The 20,157-nt window shown below is 42.3% G+C and overlaps 1 protein-coding gene across 1 annotated transcript in view; it reads right to left on the bottom strand.

Moving 5' to 3' along the window:
* Positions 1-20,157, bottom strand: part of LOC105921678 (NLR family CARD domain-containing protein 3) — a 1,041,521-nt gene that overhangs the window by 896,240 nt on the left and 125,124 nt on the right. The window lies entirely within an intron of this gene.

Below are 20,157 nucleotides of genomic sequence, written 5' to 3'. Positions count from 1 at the left end.
CTAGGACAAAAGTTCCCCACAAAAGCTTCCTTTTCTTGCATTCTCTGAATAACCTTTGTTCCCAAATCTGGCTTTAAACATTCTTTTTGTAAAAAGACGAATATTTTTCCAAGGCAGAAGCGTGTAGAACAAATTCAACTTCAACATTAGCAGTTTCCCTAGCTTCATCGCTGAAAAGCAGCTTTTAACCGGAGCAAAATACGTCAAAGATCTTTTTTTAAGGTGAGAGCACTCACTATCTCACGTAATTCACATAGAGATCTAACAAAGTTGTGATTCTCACTCTGATTAAATATGAACCCAAAACTTTTCTAACTGTTTTTGCCTTGGATTTCCTCTGACTAAGAATTATTATCTTATTTATGTAATGTATTCACGACATGAATTGCCTGTAAAAGCCATGGACAATAAAACATGACACTTCCTGTTGTCAGGGGGCGTGGCCTAAGTGATGTCATCATTTGACCATTGGATATTGTAGAAGACCCGATGATGATCAATCACAGAAAGTTTGGTGCCTCTGTGTGTTTCTGTGTAGGATATATAGCAGTTTTTCCTGTTGTCAGGGGGCGTGGCCTAAGTGATGTCATCATTTGTCCATTGGATATTGTAGAAGACCCGATGATGATCAATCACAGAAAGTTTGGTGCCTCTGTGTGTTTCTGTGTAGGAGATATAACAGTTTTTCCTGTTGTCAGGGGGCGTGGCCTAAGTGATGTCATCATTTGACTATTGGATATTGTAGAAGACCCGATGATGATCAATCACAGAAAGTTTGGTGCCTCTGTGTGTTTCTGTGTAGGAGATAAAACAGTTTTTCCTGTTGTCAGGGGGCGTGGCCTAAGTGATGTCATCATTTGACCATTGGATACTGTAGAAGACCCGATGATGATCAATCACAGAAAGTTTGGTGCCTCTGTGTGTTTCTGTGTAGGAGATATAGCAGTTTTTCCTGTTGTCAGGGGGCGTGGCCTAAGTGATGTCATCATTTGACTATTGGATATTGTAGAAGACCCGATGATGATCAATCACAGAAAGTTTGGTGCCTCTGTGTGTTTCTGTGTAGGAGATATAACAGTTTTTCCTATTGTCAGGGGGCGTGGCCTAAGTGATGTCATCATTTGACCATTGGATATTGTAGAAGACCCGATGATGATCAATCACAGAAAGTTTGGTGCCTCTGTGTGTTTCTGTGTAGGAGATAAAACAGTTTTATTTTTTGTGGCGAATAGGTGAACTTTGACCCCTGCTAACGCCCCTTCAAAATGCTCAAAAACTCACCGTTTTGATAACGTTTAATTGGCCATGCCTTATGATCAGACTGACCGAGTTTCAAGCCGCTCGCTCGAAATCCCTAGGAGGAGTTAGATCAAATACCAATGCTGTAAACGTCAAAAATGGTGTCAAAATCAGACATTCAGTCTAAAATGGCCGACTTCCTGTGATACTTGTACTATGACATTAATTGTAAATTCTGAGCGTCTTGGTGAGCTCTACAACTGTACCAAATCTCGTGTCTCTACGATGAAGTAAGTGAATAGCAAAGGGTCCTTTGAAAATTGCTAGGTGGCGCCGTTGAGGCATTAGATCACGCCCACCAAAGTTTGTTATGGATTCCTGTTGGGGGCTAGATAAGGATGCATCCAAGTGAGTTTTAAGCAGCTCGGCCCAAAAATGTGGAATTCAGAGCCAAACGTATGGCAGCGGCGTTTGAGGTGACTTCACCACGCCGCCACGCTCCCCTGCTCCATCGAATCCACTTGGGGCTGGAATCCACAACACAACAACATGTCTTCTGTCTCTGGACACAGTTTCATATTGATTAGTTCAGAGGGGTAACATAGCGACCGTTTACAGCAAAACATGACACTTCCTGTTGTCAGGGGGCGTGGCCTAAGCATAGTCATCATTTGACCATTGGATATTGTAGAAGACCCGATGATGATCAATCACAGAAAGTTTGGTGCCTCTGTGTGTTTCTGTGTAGGAGATATAACAGTTTTATGTTTTGTGGCGAGTAGGTGAACTTTGACCCCTGCTAACGCCCCTTCAACATGCTCAAAAACTCACCGTTTTGATAACTTTTAATTGGCCATGCCTTATGATCAGACTGACCGAGTTTCAAGCCGCTCGCTCGAAATCCCTAGGAGGAGTTCGATCAAGTACCAATGCTGTAAACGTCAAAATTGAGGTCAAAATCAGACCTTCAATCTAAAATGGCCGACTTCCTGTGATATTTTCACTATGACATTAATTGTAAATTCTGAGCGTCTTGGTGAGCTCTACCACTGTACCAAATTTCATGTCTCTACGATGAAGTAAGTGAATAGCAAAGGGTCTTTTGAAAATTGCTAGGTGGCGCCGTTGAGGCATTAGATCACGCCCACCAAAGTTTGTTATGGATTCCTGTTGGGGGCTAGATAAGGATGCATCCAAGTGAGTTTTAAGCAGCTCGGCCCAAAAATGTGGAATTCAGAGCCAAACGTATGGCAGCGGCGTTTGAGGTGACTTCACCACGCCGCCACGCTCCCCTGCTCCATCGAATCCACTTGGGGCTGGAATCCACAACACAACAACATGTCTTCTGTCTCTGGACACAGTTTCATATTGATTAGTTCAGAGGGGTAACATAGCGACCGTTTACAGCAAAACATGACACTTCCTGTTGTCAGGGGGCGTGGCCTAAGCATAGTCATCATTTGACCATTGGATATTGTAGAAGACCCGATGATGATCAATCACAGAAAGTTTGGTGCCTCTGTGTGTTTCTGTGTAGGAGATATAACAGTTTTATGTTTTGTGGCGAGTAGGTGAACTTTGACCCCTGCTAACGCCCCTTCAACATGCTCAAAAACTCACCGTTTTGATAACTTTTAATTGGCCATGCCTTATGATCAGACTGACCGAGTTTCAAAGCCGCTCGCTCGAAATCCCTAGGAGGAGTTCGATCAAGTACCAATGCTGTAAACGTCAAAATTGAGGTCAAAATCAGACCTTCAATCTAAAATGGCCGACTTCCTGTGATATTTTCACTATGACATTAATTGTAAATTCTGAGCGTCTTGGTGAGCTCTACCACTGTACCAAATTTCATGTCTCTACGATGAAGTAAGTGAATAGCAAAGGGTCTTTTGAAAATTGCTAGGTGGCGCCGTTGAGGCATTTTTGTTTTGATTTTTGTGACGACCTTAAAATACAAAATTTTTAAACAGTCTTCTTGCATCCGCCAAGTTTGGTGAGTTTTTGAGTATGATAAAGCCCCCAAAAAGGCCCCTCTTTGGGGTGGCAGATTAATAATAATTAAACAACACAGATACAATAGGCCTTCGCAGCGCTTCGCTGCTCGGGCCTAATTAAAACCGCAAGCGGTGATGATCGGCCCTCGCAGCAAAGCGCCGCTCTGGCCTATTGGCCATTGCTGGGATTTGCGCACCGCCGCCCGCCCGCCACCGCAGATGCTGTCACGCATTTTGCCCGCCCGTCCACTGGGCGATTCACACGAACGTGTTCGGCAGCGCTCCCCCACGACTCAAAAAAAATCTGGTGCAGATCGCGCGATGCAGCGAGGAGATACAGCCGTTGAATAATGATAATGCATTTGGCCATCGGACTGGACTAAATCGTTCGGCGGGCCGAATTCGGCCCGCGGGCCGTAGCTTTGACACCCCTGGTTTAAAGATTAGTATACCAATTTAATCAAAGGTATCTTACTAGCTGTTAATCCAGTTTAATGTGAAAAGTTAACAAAACCATTTTAGTTTTTTAAAGTTACTTGCTATTTCATGTGTCTAAGGGTTTTGTTTCTTGCATTAAGACAGCTTTTATGAAAGTTTAACATCTAAATTGGTGGATACACACCCAAAAGTAATGTAAAAGTAACACTTTAGCAATTGGACTATTGCCAAAGGAACACTTTAGCAATATCGCGGGGGTAGCAGCTTTATAAAGGAGGCCCAGACATTCCTCTCCCCAGCCACTTGGGCCAGCTCCTCCGGGGGAATCCCAAGGCGTTTGCAGGCCAGCCGAGAGACATAGTCCCTCCTGCATGTCCTGGGTCTCCCTCTGGGCCTCCTCCTGGTGGGCGTGCCCAGAACACCTCACCAGGGAGGCATCCAGGAGGCATCCTAACCAGATGCACAAGCCACCTCAACTGGCTCCTCTCGACGTGAAGAAGCAGTGGCTCTACTCTAAGTCCTCCCCAGATGACTGAGCTCCTCACCTTATCTCTAAGGGAGAGCTCACACACACTACGGAGAAAACTCATTTCAGCCGCTTGTATCCGGGATCTCGTTCTTTCGGTCACGACCCAAAGCTCGTGACCATAGATGAGGGTAGAAACGTAGATCGACCGGTAAATCGAGAGCTTGGCCTTTTGGCTCATCTCTCTCTTCACCACAACGGATCGGTACAGCGCCCGCTTCACAGCAGACGCTGCACCAATCCGCCTGTCCATCTCCCGCTCCATCCTCCCCTCATTCGTGAACAAGACCCCAAGATACTTGAACTTCTCCACTAGAAGCTGGCTCTTTGGACTTTCCTTTTTTAAAAAGCTTATAGTTAGAGTGGCTCATGTTACCCTGAGCTACCTCTATAGTTATGCTGCTATACGTTTAGGCTACTGCAGGACATCAGGGTCTATTGTTCTTCAATTTTGAATGACTGTTGTCATTTCAGCTTTTAACTTTTTGATTTTGCTTTTTTCTTCATAGTAGGTACACCTGGTCCGGCGTTCTGTTAGCTGTGGCATCATCCAGGGAAGACAGATCACCCGCTATTACCATCTAATGTAGAACTTCTGTGCTTTTTTGTCTCTCTTGTTGTGTCTCTGTTCTGTCTTCTGTAACCCCAGTCGGTCGAGGCAGATGACCGTTCATACTGAGCCCGGTTCTGCTGGAGGTTTTCCTTCCCGTTAATAGGGAGTTTTTCTTCCCACTGTCGCTTCATGCTTGCTCAGTAGGTAGGATTGCTGCAAAGCCATGTACAATGCAGACGACTCTCCCTGTAGCTCTACGCTTCTTCAAGAGAGAATGCTACTTGTCAAGACTTTGATGCAATGAACTGGTTCCCTTATATAGGAATTTTTTTGACCAATGTGTATAATCTGACCCAATCTGTATAATCTGATTGATTTTGACTTTGTAAAGTGCCTTGAGATGACATGTTTCATGAATTGGCGCTATATAAATAACATTTAATTGAATAATCTCTTTAGACCAAGTAAACTATCACATTTTATGAGACAGTTATCTCATTTTAAAGATATAATCATCTAACGTTATTACTCTTAGCAAGTTAAAGCTCCATAAAAATTTTAGACCAGCTTTTAGTTCCACTCTTTTATTATGCACATCTAGGCTACCTATAAATATAAAGTATGGCATGCCAAAAAACATTTTCAAGAAACGGCAATTTTAGTAATTGCCTTGCAATTTTATATCTAAGCATTAAAAATGATAATATTTCACCAATTTTCACAGCAAGATGGAAATAACAACTATCCAACATTTTAAGATTTTGTAAAAACTTTTTTCCTCTTTTACCTACCTTTTGAAATTAATACTTGTTTCTACTTCTCCAAAATTATACTTCAAGAAAACTATTGTGCTGTCCTGGGGCCATATGCAGCTAGACAGCTAGGACAAAAGTTCCCCACACAAAGCTTCCTTTTCTTGCGTTGTCTGAATAACCTTTATCCACAAATCTGGCTTTAAACATTCTTTTTGTAAAAAGACGAATATTTTCCAAGGCAGAAGCGTGTAGAACAAATTCAACTTCAACATTAGCAGTTTCCCTAGCTTCATCGCTGAAAAGCAGCTTTTACCAGAGCAAAATACGTCAAAGATCTTTTATTTAAGGTGAGAGCACTCACTATCTCACGTAATTCACATAGAGATCTAACAAAGTTGTGATGTCTCACTCTGATTAAATATGAACCCAAAACGTTTCTAACTGTTTTTACCATGGATTTCCTCTGACTGATAATTAATTTATATCTTATTTATGTAATGTATTCACGACATGAATTCCTTGCTGTCTTAACAAAAGGCAGAACAACTATAACGTTACTTTCTATAATTATTACAGGTTCTGCTGAGATGTCAAATTCTGGAGAGTGCTTAGACACCCTGACACACAAATGTGTATTAACTTCATTTCATGTGCACTCGTGAACTTGTTTTAGTTGATTTAGTTTTCTTGATGTACTGTAGAGCGTGATGAGGTCTGTTGTGGTATTGTGTGCACTGGATTGAGGGGACAGTTGGTGTTGTCTGTCAAACCCAATCTTCTTAAGCTGCAAATTCAGTAAAGTTACAAGTTTTCTTGCAACCTCTCATATGGAACTAGTCTAAAAAAATAAATAAACTGATAATTAGAAGATCAGTTTGTACATCCACACCAACTCTAGAACCAAAGCTGTATTCAGCTGGAACTTATCCTGACAAAATGTCCCAATTCAGCCAAATAAACTCCAAAAGCTTAGAGGAGATCATTCAGCAGCTAAGTTCCTCCTCATGCTGTCTTGATGCTCTACCTACAGTTTTCCTTAAGAAAGTTTTGCCTGACATCCATAGAAATACAGACTGTGGAAGAACCACAGTGCTGGTTCTGTTGGACATCAGTGCAGCATTTGATACTGTTGATCACTCCATTCTGTTAGAGCGCCTGGAGAACTGGGTCGGCCTCTGTGGTACAGCTCTCCACTGGTTTAAATCCTACTTAAAGGACAGGGACTTTTTTGTATCAGTAGGTAACTTTACATCGAAGATTACAAAAACCACATGTGGGGTTCCCCAAGGGTCCATCTTGGGTCCCCTCCTATTCAATATCTACATGCTCCTCTAGCTCAGATCATAAGAAACAACAACATCAGCTACAATAACTATGCAGACGACACACAGCTCTACATCACCATGTCACCAGGTGACTATGAACCAGTTCAAGCACTGAGTAAATGCCTAGAAGAAATCAATACGTGGATGTGCCAAAATTTTCTTCAGTTCCATAAAAACGAAACAGAAGTAATAATATTTGGACCAATAGAGGAGAGATCAAAAGTTAACACACAGCTTCAGTCGCTTCAGCTAGAAACCACTGATCAGGCCCGAAATCTTGGAGTAGTAATGGTCTCAGACCTGAACCTCCAAAAGCATCTAAAGAAAGTTACAAGGTCAGCTTTCTATCACCTGAAAAACATTTCCAGGATTAAAGGACTAATTTCTCAGCAGGATCTGGAAAAACTAATCCATGCGTTTATATTTAGTAGAATTGATTACTGCAACGGTGTTTTCACAGGCCTGCATAAAAAGTGGATCAGACAGCTGCAGCTGATCCAGAACGCTGCTGCCCGCGTCCTCACTAAGACTAAGAAAGTAGAGCACATCACCCCAGTTCTAAAGTCCTTCCATGGCTCCCTGTATATCAGAGAATAGACTTTAAAAACTTCTGTTCGTCTATAAATCCCTGAATGGCTTAGCACCTAAATACATCAGACTTGTTATCAGTGTATTAACCATCCAGACCATTAAGGTCTTCTGGCTCTAGCTACTCTGCATACCTAGAACCAGAACTAAACAAGGAGAAGCAGCATTTAGTTCCTATGCTCCACTGATCTGGAACAAACTTCCAGAAAATTGTAAAGGTGCGGAAAGCCTGAGTTCCTTTAAATCAAGATTAAAAAGACATTTGTTTAGGATTGCCTTCAACTGTTCTAGTTAACTGAATCACCACTTTTTTGTTCTTTTTTCTATCTACATTTTATTCCTACCTACTTGCTTTAATTCTGTTTTATTTTGCTATATTTTAATCATGTAAAGCACTTTGCATTGTCTTTGTACTGAATTGTGCTATATAAATAAATTTGCCTTGCCTTGCCTTACTGAACAAGACAACTTGGTTTGTGGTTTATTTGTGGTCTCTTGCTGCCACCTGGTGGACAGGTTTGAGCAAATAATGCTGTCAAAAGATTAAAAATATATGGTTTGATGTGACTTCCCCACGCCACCACGCCGCCCTGCTCCATGGAATCCACTTGGGGCTGGAATCCACAACACACCAATATGTCTTCTGTCTCTTGACACAGTTTCATGTTGATTAGCTCAGAGGGGTAACATAGCGACTGCTTACAACAAAACATGACACTTCCTGTTGTCAGGGGGCGTGGCCTAAGCAATGTCATCATTTGACCATTGGATATTGTAGGAGACCCGATGATGATCAATCACAGAAAGTTTGGTGCCTCTGTGTGTTTCTGTGTAGGAGATATAACAGTTTTATGTTTTGTGGCGAGTAGGTGAACTTTGACCCCTGCTAACGCCCCTTCAACATGCTCAAAAACTCACCGTTTTGATAACTTTTAATTGGGCATGCCTTATGATCAGACTGACCGAGTTTCAAGCCGCTCGCTCGAAATCCCTAGGAGGAGTTAGATCAAATACCAATGCTGTAAACTTCAAAAATGGGGTCAAAATACGACCTTCAATCTAAAATGGCCAACTTCCTGTGATACTTGCACTATGACATTAATTGTAAATTCTGAGCGTCGTGGTGAGTTCTACAACTATACCAAATTTCATGTCTTTAAGATGAAGTAAGTGAATAGCAAAGGGTCCTTTGAAAATTGCTAGGTGGCGCCGTTGAGGCATTAGGTCACGCCCACCAAAGTTTGTTATGGATTCTTGTTAAGGGGTGGATAAGGATGCATCCAAGTGAGTTTTAAGCAGCTCGGCCCAAAAATGTGGAATTCAGCGCTAAACGTATGGCAGCGGCGTTTGAGGTGACTTCACCACGCCGCAACGCTCTCCTGCTCCATCGAATCCACTTGGGGCTGGAATGCACAATACACCTACATGTCTTCTGTCTATGGACACAGTTTCATGTTGATTAGCTCAGAGGGGTAACATAGCGACCGTTTACAGCAAAACATGACACTTTCTGTTGTCAGGGGGCGTGGCCTAAGTTATGTCATCATTTGATCATTGGAAATTTTAGAAGACCTGATGATGATCAATCATGGAAAGTTTGGTGACTCTGTGTGTTTCTGTGTGGGAGATATAACACTTTTATTTTTTGTGGCGAATAGGTGAACTTTGACCCCTGCCAACGCCCCTTCAAAATGCTCAAAAACTCACCGTTTTGATAACTTTTAATTGGCCATGCCTTATGATCAGACTGACCGAGTTTCAAGCCGCTCACTCAAAATCTCTAGGAGGAGTTCGATCAAATACCAATGCTGTAACTGTCAAAATTGAGGTCAAAATCAGACCTTCAATCTAAAATGGCCAACTTCCTGTGATTTTTGCACTATGACATTAATTGTAAATTCTGAGCGTCTTGGTGAGCTCTACCACTGTACCAAATTTCATGTCTCTACGAAGAAGTAAGTGAATAGCAAAGGGTCCTTTGAAAATTGCTAGGTGGCGCCGTTGAGGCATTTTTCTTTTGATTTTTGTGACGACCTTAAAATACAAAATTTTTAAACAGTCACCATGCATCTGCAAAGTTTGGTGAGTTTTTGAAAATGAGAAAGCCCCCAAAAAGGCCCCTCTTTAGGGGGGCAGAATAATAAGAATTAACACTACAGATACAATAGGCCTTCGCAGCGCTTCGCTGCTCGGGCCTAATAATAATAAGAAACAACACAGAAACAATAGGCCTTCGCAGCGCTTCGCTGCTCGGGCCTAATAAGAAACAACACAGAAACAATAGGCCTTCGCAGCGCTTCGCTGCTCGGGCCTAATTAAAGCCGCAAGCGGCGATGAGCGGCCCTCGCAGCCAAGCACCGCTGGGGTACGCGCACCGCCTGCCGCCAGCCACCACAGAAAATGTCACGCATTTTACGCGCACGTCCACCGGGCAATTCACACGAACCCGTTCGGCAGTGAAATCAGGTGCAGATCGGTTGATGCAGCAAGGAGATACAGCCGTTGAATAATGATATTGCATTTGGCCACCGGGCCGGACCAAATCGTTTGGCGGGCCGTACGTTTGACACCCCTGGTTTAAACATTACTTTACTGGTTGAAATGCAGTTCAAAGTCTTCAGCTGATCCAAAATGCTGCAGCAAGAGTTATGGAGATAGTTTCCTGCCAAAAGGTTGTAAACAGAAAAGGTGTTGCTCACAAATAAAACTTGTTTTGCACACAAAAAGATGTGTTTCACACAAAAGAAATTGTTTTGCAAACTGTCCGCCAACCTTGCACTCAAAATATCATTTATAAGTTTTCCTCCAGTACAAAATGGTCTCTGCACACACAAAACAGCCTCTGCTCGACTAAGAAACAATCCCACCCACGCTGCGGTAAATTTGTGCCAAAAGTCACGTGATGCATTAAGAGTTGTTGTTCAGACTTCCTGACATTGAGAAGAATTCAGTTATCTCTAAACTATTGGGCTAATTTACTAAATGATTGCATTATTAGGTGCTGTAGAATGGATTGAGGAGGTGAGACCATTAAGAGCTGTCATATGTTCAGATTCAAGTTCATCATTGATCAGTTTAAAAAGAAATCATTCAGAAAGCCGTCCAGATATCTTATTAGTAATTCAACAAATATTATATCATATTCAGATGATGGGGTTATCAGCTGTGTTTCTTTGGGTTCCTGCACATATAGGAGTGAAAGGTAATTAAATGGCTGATAAGAAAGCTAAAGAGTCGATAAATAAAAGTAAGAGTGATTAAGAATAGACATGGGTAAATCAGAGGTTCAAAGTATTATGCTGCCATCTTGTGGTCAAAAATAATACCCGTTTTTATGACAAAATGACATCTTTGATGAAAATTAATTGACTTTCTTTAGGGTTTACACAATTGGTCCAAGAGACTTTTTTGTAGGGACTGAGAAGTTACATCTGCTTACCAAGTTTCATAATTCTCAGACAAAGCATGGCTTGGGGCTTACTGATTTAATGCGTTTTTAATGGTTTTCCACAAACCTGATTTTTGCAATGTGACAGCTCAGGCAAATATGCATATTTCATAAAACCTTTGATAACTTTTAACCCTCAAGGTCTCATCTCCACGCTGAAAAAATTTGAAAGTGATAGCTTAAAATGCCTAGGACTAGTTTGTTAAAGTTTGAGGCAAAAACCGTCAATATTTTACCCTTTGACCCAAAATGGCAGGCTTCCTGTGGGTTTTAGAGCATACCCACAATAGACTTTTTTTCATAACTTTAAGAAAGCTACCTAGGTAAAAAATTTCAGCTTTCTACGTGTTACGGTTTGGCCCAACTCACTCTAGTTGGCGCTGTTGAGCGGGTTTGCCACGCCCGCTTTCAATTACACTAAAATCATGCGATTTCTCACGGGGGACAATTTTGGGCAAAGTTTGGTGAGTTTTCATGCATGTTTAGGCCTCCAAAAAGCCGTTTCAAAAGTCCCAAGAATAAATAATAATAATAATAATAATAATAATAATAATAATAATAATAAAATCTGCAGTTACAATAGGCCTTCGCAGCGCTTAGCTGCTCGGGCCTAATAATAATAATAATAATAATAAAATCTGCAGTTACAATAGGCCTTCGCAGCGCTTAGCTGCTCGGGCCTAATAATAATAATAATAAGAAACAACACAGAAACAATAGGCCTTCGCAGCGCTTCGCTGCTCGGGCCTAATAAGAAACAACACAGAAACAATAGGCCTTCGCAGCGCTTCGCTGCTCGGGCCTAATAATTAACACTACAGATACAATAGGCCTTCGCAGCGCTTCGCTGCTCGGGCCTAATAAGAAACAACACAGAAACAATAGGCCTTCGCAGCGCTTCGCTGCTCGGGCCTAATAATTAAGCAACACAGATACAATAGGCCTTCGCAGCGCTTCGCTGCTCGGGCCTAAAAAAGATGTTAAAATCCCGAAAAGGATCTGGAATTTACCGGGACACAATAAATAGAGAAGCCAGGGACCGGTATGTTGACAAAATCAGCATTATTAATAATTTAGATTAGTTCAGGAGCTGCAGCTTATAAAGCCAGCAAACAGTGGGAACACAGTAATTCGTACAAAGGTAAGCTGTGCTAAGACGGGCTCTGGCACCTGCTAGTTTAGTAACTGCTAACCGTTAGTGCTAACAACCACTCACGCATGTAATGTACTTTTAACTAGATGCTGTGTGTTTCAAATGTGTAGTTAGTAACGTTAACCGCCAACCCTCCCTAAACCCTCCAGGTTTCTCACGTGTTTGAGCCTTTTCCCGCTGCCGTTTTAGTATTTTCCCGTAAAAGATCCCATATTTTAACTCTCATAACATTAACGTTAGCCCTTCCATCGGACCTGTCAGTCTCTGCTACCCCCTTGCCTTTTCCAGAAACACGACGCTTTTCAAAGCATCGTTTTGCTTACTTGAAGGCAACCTTTGTGTGATGTCCTTTTTAAGATTAACAGCGTGGTTGTTGTGAGAGGATGATTTCACACCAATCTGTAAGCAAAATCACATCAGACTTCGCTTCACAACTCACATAGTTAATGCAGCAGTTTCCCCCCCCCCCCCCCCCCCAGTGTCCTGTCGAGCAATGTGGCCATAAGAATTGTTGTCTTATTGCCAAATGAAGAATGCAGCAGTTTTGTAGTACGAATTTTGGCTGTCAGCAGAGGGATAGCAACAGAAAGATGAATGTTATACTTTACTTTCGTATAAATGTAATTTATATGTCATGTATACACATTACTGAGGGGTTGAGGTTAAGGTTTGGTTTCCTGCATAGAATGAAACATAATGAAGTGGTGTCCTTACCTGCATAATGTATGTCCATTTATTTCTCCTCAGGTCTTGCACTCTCAGCGCATTAATGATGACCCCTGAAGCCATGGGTCATCATTGCCAACGGTGGCCAGGTTTGCTGTGCACACTGTACATGCATGGCTGGCATTGCAGAGGCATGTACACATGTTGGGGCTCTATTGTTTAAGATTGAGGCAGCAGTCCGCATCCGGGAAAAAAAGACTGTGACAGATGTGCCAGCTTACTGGGAAATACCAGCAGGAATTAACAAAGTCCACGGAGAAGTCGTCCACAAGATGGACTTTACAGCAAAAGCGCAGAGGATTGCTCTGGACAGAGTCATCAATGACAACAGTCCCATGCCTGGCCTACGGACACGGGCCAAAACCCCTGCAAGACCGTCTGCGTGACCCACAATTTGATAATGCTCCGCTAGCTGTCCTTCTCCATTGCAGCTGTGTCAAAGGAACAAGCCAGCATCATCAGCAGCCACACAAAGCAGTAGCATAAGTCGTCTGCCTGGTATGGAGTACGGGCAGGGAGAGTAACCGCCTCAGCAATGCATGCAGTTGTTTGCAACATTAAGAAGCCGGCTGTGTCCACGGTGCAAAAAGTGTGCTACCCAACAGCACTGTTGACCACACAAGACACAAGATGGGGAATTGAGCATGAGGAGACTGCAAGGAGCGTTTATAAGGCCAAGCAAGCACCACACCACACTGACCTGAAAATTGAGCTGTCTGGTTTCTGCATCAACCCTGAGTTTCCTCAAGTAGGCGCTTCACCTGATGGATTACTTCACCGTATCTGCTGTGGGAAAGGCTGCCTGGAAATAAAGTGCCCGGCAAAGCACGAGAACAACACTGTCCAGGAGGCTTGTGATGGTGACAGGGACTTCTGTCTCCAACTTGTGGACAACACATATCAACTTAAACAAGACCACAGATACTACACACAGGTGCAGACACAGTGAAAGAAACACCTTGTGGTGTGGACACAGAAAGATCTCATTGTCAGAGTCATGCCAGATGTCAGGTTCTGGGAGTCATGTCTGCAAAAGGCACAGGAATTTTTCCTGAAGGTTTCCCTCCCTGAGCTTACTTGCCGCCACTACACACCAGGTGGGCAAAAGAGAGCGAGGAAGAGGACCACAGAACATAAAGAGAGTACGTGGTGCGTGTGCCAAGGGCCTGAGGAACTGGATGACATGGTTGCGTGTGACAACGAGATCTGTGCGACGCAGTGGTTCCACCTTTCCTGTGTTGGACTTGATGCAACCACTGCAGCAGGTGACTCCTGGTTTTGTGATGCATGTCTGTAGTAGCTGTCCAAAGACATTTATTTTATATTATTAAATATTGTTATATTATATTAGATTGTATATATTACATATTGTTATATTATTGTGTATTATATATTGTATAGATGCCTTTATTTATACATTTTAAGAAATGTATTTTCATTATTATATTATATAAGAAATTGCACTACCATTTTTATTTGTATCGGTTATTGTTTACTATATTTAGAATTTGCACTACCTCCCTTTTCTATGCGTCCACTGTTTTATACATACCTATTTATTAACATAAATGTTAATAACAAATACTATGTTTTTATAAAAAATATTGAACATTTTTTATAAAAACATAGTATTTGTTATTGTTATAAGAAATTACATTACATTTTCTATGAGTCCATTTTTTATTTGTAACCTTTTACCTTCAAGCATTCCAACTGCACTGCACCGTTCTGCACTGCACTGTGTTCTCAAGTTAAACAACTTGCAAATAAACACTGAAAAACATCTGATTGTCTGACACTTCTTGCTTTTGGGTATGGATGCAACAGACACTTATGGCTGAAAACCACTTACTTGTTAGATGTTAGCTTAGAGTATATTGTCAGTACAGATAAATTGTCAATTCAATATTGATCAACATTCTTTGTTTTAATACAGGACTGCAGAAACAGCAAATTGAAGTTGTTGAAACCAATTTTAAAGTTAACCAATAACGATAAAGGAGAAACCCAATGCACATTTATTTCAGCACAACACTAGGGCTCATGTTTGTCAGAGCACAACATACAGACACAATCTTATCAAGAAATGTCATGTCTTCATCCTTGCATGGCAACACCATGTGAATAGGTACTTTAGCTGACAAAATGGTGTACTTGTTGCGGACGGTTCCGATCACCCTTTCCACATGAATTCGGAGGTGGGCAATTTTTCTTGTGCTCTCCACGTCTCTTGCATCCAGCTGACAGCGTCCTTTTGTGAAAGCTGGGATCTTTACTTCGGCACACATAAGTCCCACACTGTCCTGTATGTCAAAGCCGCGGTCAGCCAACACCAAATCCCCAGGTAACAGTTTGTCCAGAATCCCACAGTTATCAGTTACGTGCTTATCACTTGCGCCCCCCCCAATCCCTTAAAAAATGAAAGAAATTGAGCCCTGTGGTGTAATGCCAATGAGGAACTTCATAGTTGTGTTGTGTTTGGAGTGGGAATATGACTGAGCTTGAGCTTCAAGATTTGATGGTCTCTGTATAAATATTTCAAAACAGTCCAGAATAACAGCAACACGCTTGCCAAAGGCCTCCACAAACTGATGGGGCACAGTTGCATGCAGCGCATCTCGCCCTGGCCAGTTAATCAAAGGGCTGATGCGTGCATGCAGAGCATTTATGGTGTCCCTGAACGTTTTGGAAACAGTTTTTCTGTCTACAAAAAAGAGGCGGGCAATGTGTTGTATGGGTAAGTTTAGTCTAAGGCGCATTAGGGTCAGGCAAAGCATCTGAAAAGGTGACAATACTTTACTGCTCTGCGTCATGTACGGTCCAACACAGGCTAGAACACCCATGACAACTTCAAGGTGTGGAAGTCCAGTGTAGTATTTCACTTTGACGTCTTCATCCTTCAGGAAATGTTCATCCATTTTTCTCTGGCCAAGCTCACATTTCAGGGCCCTGTTCTCACATTCTGTGAGAACAGAAGTCACATTCTGTCAGCAGTGTCTGGTCAGCTCCATCCTCTGCTGGTGCTGGTGTCTCCACTAGGGATGTGCCGATACCAGATTTCTTCAAACCAAGTACGATTACAAGTACTTCAACTTCAGTACTTGCCGATACCGAGTACCGATACCGAGTACTAATAAATGCCATTAACTCCTCAGAATTAATTTGAAATTTTTTTATTTTCATTTGGCTCAAACAGAAATATACTTGGTTTATTTTAATTGTATAGATCTGTCCTCTTATTATATTGTAGGACATAGAACACCACTTTTAGTCTAACCAACACTGTTAGTTTAACATAGATTTTAACATTAACTGAATAGTTTAACAGCCTTGTCACAGTTTTTAACCTATATGCAAATTGAACATATAACTGAAAACAAACTGTGAATGAGCAACTGATAAATTACATAATGCTTGTTGTAAAGCTTGTCTTTTAGGTCGAAACCTATTTTAAGAAACTGAGGGGCCAGATTTTTCCTTGAGGAAAAGCAACATCTCTGCATTTGCTGCACTTAATCTGTTTCGGTCTTCATTTATGATGTGTGAAACTGAGCTAAAAAGTCTCTCACTTTCCACACTGGTACATGGAGCTGAGAGGTACCTCTGGGATATTTTAGCCAAAGCAGGAAACCGCATTTTATTAACACCCCAGAACTGCAGTGGGTTTTCTTCTCGAGGAATTGTAGTCTCTCCAAGGTAGGTCTCTAACTGAATGGCAGCACCCACTGGGGTGGCATAGCTTTGTGAAGATGACTTTTGTTCTTCGGTTATCTCCTCAAACACTCTGTCCAGACTGCTGCTAGCTTGTGTCATACGAAGCCTTCTGGCAGGTGGCTCTTCCAGATTCTCCTTGTATTCACACTCTGCAACTCCACCTTCAGCATTTCTTTGGCCTGCATGGCAATGTTGACGTTTGAGAAAAAACGATCTTTGTACCTACAACAGGTACAAACATCTACAACATATATATATGCTGACATATATATATATGTTATATAATCAGGTGTAGCTCTGATTCACCCGTTTTGTAATGATAGTAGACGAGAACAGTTCTGTTTTTGCCAACCGGCGTAACCCGGAAGTAGCGCAGACGTCACACGTGAACTACTCTATATGGGGAACGCCAAAACTAGCCGCTAGCAGAGTTAGTTCCTGTACTGTTAGCTTCTAATAGGGGGTTTTCAGCTGACGTCACGCTCACGTGACTACTCAGCGCGTCCGCCATATTGGGTGGCAGTCGTTTCGCACCGTTGACCTGCATTGTATGACGCCTTAGGCAGTATTGGAAGTGAACAATGGGGAAAACGTGTTTAATGGTTGGTTGCACGGCCCGTGGAGGTGGAGAACAACGCTCTTTCTATCGCCTACTATGCCGTAATAGTGAATCAGTGTGAAAAAAAAAAAACAGCTGTCTGAACAACGCCGTCACCTATCGCTGACACGGATATCCAGGTCCGATTTGGACGGTGTTAAGCTGGAATACGCCAGAGTCTGCGGTGCTCACTTTGTCACAGGTAATTAACTGTTAAGTATTTAAAACATATAAGAAGAATATATTAATAATAGGGCTTGGGCGTTATGACTTATTACTTTCCACGGCTGTCGTGTTGACTGCCTCCGCCGCCTCTACTGCCTATTACTACCGCATACTGTACTCCCTCTCTCAGCCGTGTTTTAATTTGATTAATTTCACCTTAACTTGATTTCAACCATGGTAAACCGTTGCTGTATTGTGGGCTGTAACAGCGCAACACATGATCGCCATGGGAAAAACATAGAAACAGATTAATTTTCCACCGCTTTCCTGCCTGGAGGCGCAACCACGGAGAACAACTGTTAGCGATAACAAAGAGTCGTCGGCTCGCTTGGATCGCGGCTGTAAGTCGACCGAACATAACTTTCCACAGTATCCCGATGTCAATGAGAGTGTGTTCTAAACGTTTGAAACACATAGCAGCAAGTTAAAAGTACATTACATGCGCGAGTGGTTGTTAGCGCTAACGGTTAGCATGCGCCAGAGCCGGCTGAGCGCAGCTTACCTTTGAACGAGTTACAGAGATAAAGAGATCGTCGGCTCGCTTGGATCGCGGCTGTAAGTCGACCGAACATAACTTTCCACAGTATCCCGATGTCAATGAGAGTGTGTTCTAAACGTTTGAAACACATAGCAGCAAGTTAAAAGTACATTACATGCGCGAGTGGTTGTTAGCGCTAACGGTTAGCATGCGCCAGAGCCGGCTGAGCGCAGCTTACCTTTGAACGAGTTACAGAGATAAAGAGATCGTCGGCTCGCTTGGATCGCGGCTGTAAGACCGAACATAACTTTCCACAGTATCCCGATGTCAATGAGAGTGTGTTCTAAACGTTTGAAACACATAGCAGCAAGTTAAAAGTACATTACATGCGCGAGTGGTTGTTAGCGCTAACGGTTAGCATGCGCCAGAGCCGGCTGAGCGCAGCTTACCTTTGAACGAGTTACAGAGATAAAGAGATCGTCGGCTCGCTTGGATCGCGGCTGTAAGACCGAACATAACTTTCCACAGTATCCCGATGTCAATGAGAGTGTGTTCTAAACGTTTGAAACACATAGCAGCAAGTTAAAAGTACATTACATGCGCGAGTGGTTGTTAGCGCTAACGGTTAGCATGCGCCAGAGCCGGCTGAGCGCAGCTTACCTTTGAACGAGTTACAGAGATAAAGAGATCGTCGGCTCGCTTGGATCGCGGCTGTAAGACCGAACATAACTTTCCACAGTATCCCGATGTCAATGAGAGTGTGTTCTAAACGTTTGAAACACATAGCAGCAAGTTAAAAGTACATTACATGCGCGAGTGGTTGTTAGCACTGGCGGTTAGCAGCTACTAAACTAGCATGGGCCAGAGCCCGTCTGAACGCAGCTTACCTTTGAACGAGTTGCTGTGTTCCCACTGTTTGCTGGCTTTATGATCTGCAGCTCCTACCGGCGCCAATACGGTAAATACAACTTAATTTTGCACTGGTCATTGTTCTGCTTAAATAATTAAAGCCGCGAGCGGCGTCGATCGGCCTTGCAGCCAAGCGCCTTCGCGCACCGCCCGCCGCCGGCGGGCGGTGCAACACATTTGCGTCGGATTGTTTACATTTTTACCATCTTATTAAAACTCACCCGTCCACGTATGATGGCGATTTCCTTGATGTACATAACCAGATGTGAACTGGTTGTGAGCCTCTAGATCCTTGTAAGCTCTCATTTCCTCAAGAGTGTGCAGAGGGTTTTCACCGAACACCAGGTAATGCACTATGTCGCCGTGCTCTACATTTGGCCAATCATCTGGATTACGGCTAAACAAGGCACCGTGGAGGGCATACGGGTCCATATGGTCGATCACGGAACATTTCCTCAGATATACGTCCTTATCTGGTCGCTCTAGCGTGCTGGCGTACTTATCCATTCGCGATACGATAATACGTGTAAGACAACTAGAGATAAGGAAGTGTGCCACCCAATATGGCGGACCGGAAGTTGGCCAGTGACGTCAGTGAAAACACCCTATTCTAGTTGGGCTTCAAGGTGGCGCCCGGCTAACGATAACTCGTTATGCGTGAAAACCACGGATATAAACAATAGCAGTGAACTGGTCTATTAGCCTCAGGCCTGTTTTGGTATACCAACTTTGCTACTTCAGAGCTATTTAGCCAGTATTCTTTCAACGCTGTTACCTCAAAGTGGTGAAATGTTGATTGTGATGGTTAATGTTGATGTCAATTGATTTTTAATTAACTGAATTGATTACACATTGCTACTTCTCAATCCATTTTGATTGACTTTTATTTTTATTAGTTTCTTTTTCAAGTTCTATTTAGTAGTGAGTATTGTTTTCTAGTATTTTATCAAGCATTACTGTAACAGCATCAGTTTAAAAAAATAACTGGCAAATTGTAGATTTTTGTGATTATTTTAAGTCAGAATTTGAATGGTCTCTAAGAGTTACCTTATTATCTCCTTTTGAGTTAATAACTCAATAAACATACATTTTCATTAGTTTGTGATGAAGGAGTAATCATTAAAACTCCAACTGCAATTACAATTAGTTGAAAAAAGTAGTTAAAATGTCAAGTAAACGCCTCTATGCTCATTTTCATATGTCCTAGAAAAATGTAATTTGCGTTGATTGTCGCTAATCACCAAAAGTCTTTTTGTTGGAAACATAAATCCACCTTCCTGAGCCCATCCTTGGAAACAGATGGCTGCTTTATTCTTGGAAAACACAGTTTTGTTACTAGATGGACCCGATGAATTGATCAAAAACAGATCCCAAATGTAAAGAGATTTTCATTCAATCAAGAAGTAGTAAGGAAGAATGGCAGGTAGCCTTCAAAATATAACCATGTATAAAGATACATGATAGAGACAGAAACATCGATAAGAG

Source organism: Fundulus heteroclitus, chromosome 24 (genome assembly GCF_011125445.2).
Source record: "Fundulus heteroclitus isolate FHET01 chromosome 24, MU-UCD_Fhet_4.1, whole genome shotgun sequence".
Taxonomy (NCBI): domain Eukaryota; kingdom Metazoa; phylum Chordata; class Actinopteri; order Cyprinodontiformes; family Fundulidae; genus Fundulus; species Fundulus heteroclitus.
Note: the sequence above shows the minus strand (reverse complement) of the source record. Positions and strands in the feature narration are given on the sequence as shown.